Source organism: Nannobrachium achirus, assembly GCF_963921795.1.
Source record: "Nannobrachium achirus genome assembly, chromosome: 11".
Classification (NCBI taxonomy): domain Eukaryota; kingdom Metazoa; phylum Chordata; class Actinopteri; order Myctophiformes; family Myctophidae; genus Nannobrachium; species Nannobrachium achirus.
In genome coordinates, this window is record NC_137820.1 from 8,885,195 (window position 1) to 8,892,170 (window position 6,976).

The 6,976-nt window shown below is 39.2% G+C and overlaps 1 long non-coding RNA gene across 1 annotated transcript; it reads right to left on the bottom strand.

Annotated features, from left to right (window-relative positions):
- Positions 1 to 549: 549 nt before the first annotated feature.
- LOC308294717 lies at positions 550 to 6,030 on the bottom strand. The gene is made up of 3 exons (XR_013962534.1): positions 5,940 to 6,030; positions 1,276 to 1,350; positions 550 to 854 (listed from the first exon to the last, which is right to left on the bottom strand). It is a non-coding gene; the product is annotated as an uncharacterized lncRNA (long non-coding RNA).
- Positions 6,031 to 6,976: the final 946 nt, after the last annotated feature.

Below are 6,976 nucleotides of genomic sequence, written 5' to 3' on the forward strand. Positions count from 1 at the left end.
TATCATATATATTTCTTGAACCGAACAAAGGTGAAGTGAATCCGAACCGAGCTAAAGTATTCAAGAATCCTAAAACTCTACACCACATAACCAACAACGTAAGTGTTCGCCATTGTAAAATCACAGGTGTTTTTTTAATAATGCCTAATTGACTGAAATTCTCTTGTATGACTTTTGCAGTGACTAGTTAACTCAGTGTCTGTGATGATGAAACATTTGCCACACTGCCCACAGTGGAAGTGTTTCTTTCCTGTATGAATTCATGAATTCACAGGGTTCCTATCCTGTAGTTGGCTGAACATTTCCTCTCATTGGTGACAGTGATAAGGTTTTTCTCTCATTTGAATGAATTATCTTGTGAGTTTTGAGCTTACTGTGTGTGCTGAAACTTTTCACACACTCTCCACAATGATAGCGTTTCTCTCCTGCATGATTTCTCTGGTGACTTTTGAGAGTACTGCTACTGCTGAACCTTTCCCCACACAGGTTACAGATGTAGGGTTTTTCTCCAGTATGAATTCTCAGGTGAGTTCTGAGGTTGCCTCGGATACTGAAACCTTTCCCACACTTTTCACATTGGTAGGGTTTCTCCCCTGAATGACTTTTCATGTGAGTTTTTAGAGTACTGCCAGTCCTGAAATGTTTCCCACACTGGTCACATGCATAGGGTTTCTCCCCTGTATGAATCAGCTGGTGACTTTTGAGGACAAGGCTCGTGCTTAGCATTTCCCCACACTGGTCACATTGGTAGGGTTTCTCTCCTGTATGAGTTCTCATGTGTTTATGGAGTCTCTGCCTTGTGAAGCACTTTTCCCCACACTGGTCACAGTCGGTCTGTTTCTTCACTGGCAAATCTGTGTAGAGAATAAAGGGAGGTACATAAACCTATTAATAAACAGATTAATTATGTTCTATTGCATCCCTAGTTAACAATTAATCTAAAATTGATGAATTGCTGTTAAGATGTAACGATTATAATTAATCATTTCATTTATTTATTTTGAAGGGGGAAAAAATATATCTTTTGGCGAGTGAAAGTTACAGGTATGGTGTGTGTGATATCAAATGTGAGCTTAACATAATCACAGTAATCCATCATATATTTAAGTGAGTCTGTGTCAAGCTGAAGCTTGTTTCGGACAAGACTTTTCCATTTGGTCCTAGCTTATCAATTAATCGGTTAATCGATCGATAAGGTTATCAACCTTAATTAATGTATTGATAATTTGCATCCATAGTTAGTACAGTTCAACACAAGTAGTTATGGTTACATACGGTTTTTCCCACAGTGCTCACAGTACTGGTCACAGTGTCGATGATTCGTCACTGGAAAATTGTCAGGAAAGTCATCTGAAATGTGAATGAAGGGAGATAAAAAACAATTGTCTAAATGAAAAGTATTTAATTCAAGCTTAGACGTCTATGCACAGCTGAAAGCATGACTACATTTCAGTTTTTGTGAAGTCACACAATCAAAGTTTAATCAAAGACAAGCATAAACACCTGGTATGTATGTATACATATACTAACAGACTGTGGGAAAGCCACAACTTGTGCGCCAGCAGAGCGTGCTATGATAAGGTGCACTCACCACTGGCATCAACACGAATGCTGGTCCCTCATTGGCTGTTAATGATGACGTTGCTAGAAATGCTGATCCCTGATTGGGCTATGGGCTTAAACACGGGTAGACACCGATACACGGGTCAGTGACGTGACGCCCCAAAAAATGTGTTTTTAAAAAAACTTTAAATTGCAGGCATAAAAGTTATTTACTTTTGTTCTACTCACTCTCAACCTTATGGAAATACATTTTGTTTTTAGATATTTTATTGGAATCAGACTTTATTCAGCAGTTTGTTGTACTTGTGCCTAAAATCGTCATATGGTGTGACATGAAAATAATTGTTCATAAAATGAAAATGGAGTACATCTTTCTTAAGTTACTCACTTTATCAAAGTCCTTTATCATAACTAACCAGTGATCCACTATAGTTTTTTGAAAATTAATTATATCTGTATGTTTTTTTCATAATCGACACTCTGTGTGAGGCCCATGTTCATGATCTTACAACATATTTTAAATGTATTCTGTCAAAACTTTCTCTAAAATTACACAAATATTTGTGACTCTTCCTGATAATATTCTCTATGTAATGCATAAACATTTTTTTGGTTTAATCATTAATAAAGGTATGATTTTTCACTATTTGGAATGTCACACCAAATGATTTAGTGTCACACCGTATGATCATATCTTCATGTGTCAAAGCAAACTGTGTTTAACCTACCTATTAGTGAGTACTGAACTTTACTGATTGATTAAACAATTACCCAGGATAACATGGCCTTAATATTTCTGAACAGGATATTATTGTAGGGCTTTAACATGGGATAAGAAAGAATTGTAGTAGTAGATGGATGATGAGGATGTGCACAGGAATGCTACACACACCTAAGTCTTCTGCCGGCCCACGGCAGAAGGATCCTAAAGAGACAATAAGGCGCATAGCCACACTTGGAGCCAAGGCAACATTTTATTAACACCAATTAGTGGAAACAGAACTCAGCATTCAGGTAAATTGCTTTTTTCCGAAGTCTCCTGAACTTGAACACAGCATTTTGTGTTGAACAAATGTAATTAGGAATCATGACATTACACCACATCTCCACAACTCCAAAAATAGCTGATCTACAAGCTCTCGCAGCACAACGTGTTGAGAGCTTGTAGATCAGCTATTTTCGCTAGTTTTGTCTCGGGTCCTACCTTAACACTGTCCACTGTCCAGTCCAGTGAGTGAAAGTACAAAAGTATTAGATCAGATTAGATTATACATTTAGACTGTATTGTACATCAGCCAGTCGTATTTGGTGAGGGTAGCAAACCGGCTGCCTTGTTGTGGTTCTGCTATGCCACAGACAACCTCCTGCTCTTCTTAGAAAATGCAGTCTCGCCCCTTTGGCTCCTCTCTCCTTGCTGGGTCATTGTTTAGTTTCTCCCTGTACTTTCTCGTTCTCTCAGCACTTGTCATTTTCCAGCTGACAAAAGAAAATGGAATGTATAGTTTAAGACAAAGAGAAAATATTGTTTAGATTGAAACAATATGTTAAGGTTTCTGTGAAGGGGTTTCTGCTCTGTCTGATGAATTTGAAGTATCACTGAATGAAGCTAAATTACATTTTATGTAAAAATGTTTAAAACAAATGTTTAAATGTACAAAAGAAACATGGAACTTTGTTATTTATTGTTATATCTGTAGTTAAATACAGTATAAATCATATGGTGTGACAATCAAGTCATATGGCGTGACAAGCAGACATGTCACACCATATGATTAAGTGTCACACCATATTACTGTTTTCTCCATTTAGGTTTACCTTGAGGCTACTATGTACACATTAGCATGCTAACAGCATGCTAGCTATAACAAAGCAGCCTAGATCTACATGGAAATATGACCAAAACTTCAAATAACTTAAGCTTTTTTTAAAGAAAAGGTGTCACACCAAAATACATCCAGAATGGTGAGTTTGTCAACGTTTCAACAAGATGGCATTTCATGAAAATGTTAAAATCATAACTCACCTCAGACACCTGTCTTGCAGTTGTGCTGGGAGTGCTGAATAGCCTTACAGAAGAAGGACCTCTCTAGCCAATAGGTGTCCAAATAATTGCCTGTTTAATTTTTCCAAACTAGTGTCACACCAAATGATTTTGGGTTGGGGGACAAAATGTTTTTGATCAGAAATGACTGAAAACATTATGCTTTGACTTTGAAAAGATATAGGCTCAAAATAGACATTTTTTTTAGCCTAAATTCATTTTCAAATGATTTTTAGCAATTCTTTTTCTTAGTTTTATTCAAGTTCCCACTTTGAGAAACAAGGTCAGGACAGTCACACCATATGAGTTTTGCCATGTTTGGTTGAAGATTCTGAAGAAATGAGGAATGAAATGTTTTAATCTTGAGTAAGTTCACATAAAGCTTAATGTCCTGCACAATATTCAGAAGGTTTTTGACAAATATATTTTTTATTTATACATGTTTGACACCGAGGACAGCGAAAACGTTACGTCACGTCACCCACCCACATACATACGTACATACGCAGCCAAACGCAGTACTTGTGCGCTCTGCTGGCGCAAGTAATTAGCAGCTAGCCAGCTACGCTAAGCTACTTACTGCCTTAGCCTGATGTAGCCAGACGAATCTGACATTGCAAAGAGAAATTGCCCATGGCAGATTAGGTCTGGCCCCAATCAGTTATTACAATATTTCACGGTTCACACGTCGTGAACCAGTATGCCAATGTAGGGAGGGTGTATCACCTTTGCTCTGACTGGTTGTAGGTTTGAATCTTTTTGTAACCGCCCGTTGGGATAAATAAAAAATCACACCCGTGTGAACTGAGCGGTGGTCGTGGAGGCTGCGCAACAGCAAAACAAATATATATATATTGTGTGTGTGTGTGTGTGTGTGTGTGTGTGTGTGGGTGGGTGGGTGTCTGGCCTGGCCTGAACAACAGCGCCCCTCCCTTAAAATGTGTGGTCACAAAAGGTACTACATACAGGCTACAGGCTACATACAGACAGACACGCATACAGACAGACAGACAGACAGACAGACAGACCCACACACACGGCCACGTATAGGAGCGTTGTGACCACCGCTCAAAAAACACTGACACCAACCAGTATGCAAATGTAGGGCAGGTGTATCACCGTTGCACTACTCTGATTGGTTGTAGATCTAACCAATAGTCTGTTTGAATCTTATTGTAACCGCCCCAGAATAAATATGCTACATTACAATGACACATTTCTTGTGTCCATGGATGCATGGCTAATGATTTCCCTACAAAATATAGCATTGTCAGTTTAACGGCAGTATAGCCAACTACCACACAGACTGACTTAGATCAAATTGACCGGGGATACCATTGACCTTTAATCTAACTCACAACTCAGAACACTTCATTTTGTTTAGGCAAGCTACAGGCAGAATATAGCCTAGGCTATAAATGGGAAAGTGAATGGGAATGGCTAACTGAGATCCAATATATACATTCTTTATAACAACAGCTTGAATTGGGCACACAAACAAGGTTCTTGTTCCCAGACACAAATTATCTAATTGATTCCAGGTCTAAAAGTCACTCCCGCATAAGTCAAGGGGGGGGGGGACTATATCATTTAGCTCCAATATTTAGGAAAAGTCGTCTAAGGGGAACATTCTGAGAGCTTCATGAGCAAAGATAATAGACTTCAAATAGACTTCATGGTATACACAAAGAAATGGTACCGTATACACAAAGAAAGCCACTTGCAGAACCCTTTTTAACCTTGATTGGTTCCTCCGGCCAACAGTAAATCACAATAATGGAGACTCGCAGGTGTGGTGACATAGGCCTACTGTAGGTATGTCCCTAGTGTGCCATCAACACTTATTCAGCTTTGGGAAAGTTGAATAAGCATTGATGGAGATTTTGTACAGCCTCCTAAGACAGTGTTTCTCAACAGCAGATCTACAAGCACACAACGCCTCACACTGTGAGGCGTTGTGTGCTTGTAGATCGGCTGTTTTCACTAGTTTAAATCATTTTTAAAATGATAAATACAATACTGGCTTTCAAGCAGTTTCAAGGGGCACACTTGACCCTTCTCAGGGGCACACCAAAGGTCCCCAGGCACAGTGGTTGAGAAACACTGTCCTAAGAACGTTTTATGGATTGGTACCACGAATTCTATGAACATGTATCATGTATCTTCATGATTATCATTGAGGTTTAACCTGCACACAAGAAGACCTGATGCTAGTTAGTAGAGTTGTTGCCTCCGATGCTTAGTCTACAAATCTATCAAATACCGGTATATATATTTAAAAATGTATATATTATAGAACATAAAGAAAATACCAACCAATTAGGATGGAACTCACCAGGGTCCAGGTTGTCAGGTTCAGTCATGGCTGGTGCTGGAGAACTCATCTTCACCTGCTCCACAGACTTTTCTGCAATGGAGGAATAGAATAATGACCTTGAAGTGAGATTAGATTGTTATCTTGTTCTCTCATACATGTATATTCTCACACAATATGTATGTATACATTTTTAAAGACACCTGAACGGTGTTTGTGCCAAGTTGGTGTACTATCTGTGATTAAGAAATGCATGTAGTCCCAACAAAACTATTAAAGTTCACCCAAACAACAAGCCATGGTTAAACAGTAGCCTACTGTGTGTGCGTGAGGCCATTAAAGAGAGAGAGATATGGGATTCAGATCTGGAGTTGAAGAAGAGAATTAACGCTCTTCTTCAAACACTGAGAACCTCTAAAGCAAAGTTTTAACCGCACCGAATCGGCAGCGGAAAGCGTCTGCTGCCGACCGGGAGCCATCGGCAACTTGTCGGCAATAGGTGCTTGCTGTCGATAGGGCTGTCGGAACCCGTCGATCGAAAACCGAACCTGCTCGGTCTTTTGCAATCGGTCGGTAGGATTGAGGCGACTTGATACTCCTGTGTATAGTGGACATTAGTTTGCTGCAGCTGCAGAAACAAAGCCTAAATAAGCCAGAGACATTTCCTCGTGGCACATTTTAACTAAATACCATATTCTCAATCTCAATTCCTATACTAATCAACTCCAAAGCAACGCTAGTAATAGTGCTGTGTGTTGTTTTGGTGAGAGGAGAAAAAACACTGCACAGAAAGAATCTCTGCCATCTGCCCTCCGGTTGCCAGATTCTGTGAGTGAAACAAGCGACCAGGTCTATGGAAACAAGCCCAAAAGAAGGGACCAGTTTCACCTATTGAGCTCTATTACATTAGCTATTCTAAAAGAATAAAGCAAGGCCAAATAAGCAACTACACTTCAGAAACAAGCCCAAACAAAAGTAACCCACAACTAGGGGCTCTTAAAGTTGTACCATGTAACTTTTTTTATAAAACAAATCTTAAAATGGTCCTAGCTGTTAAA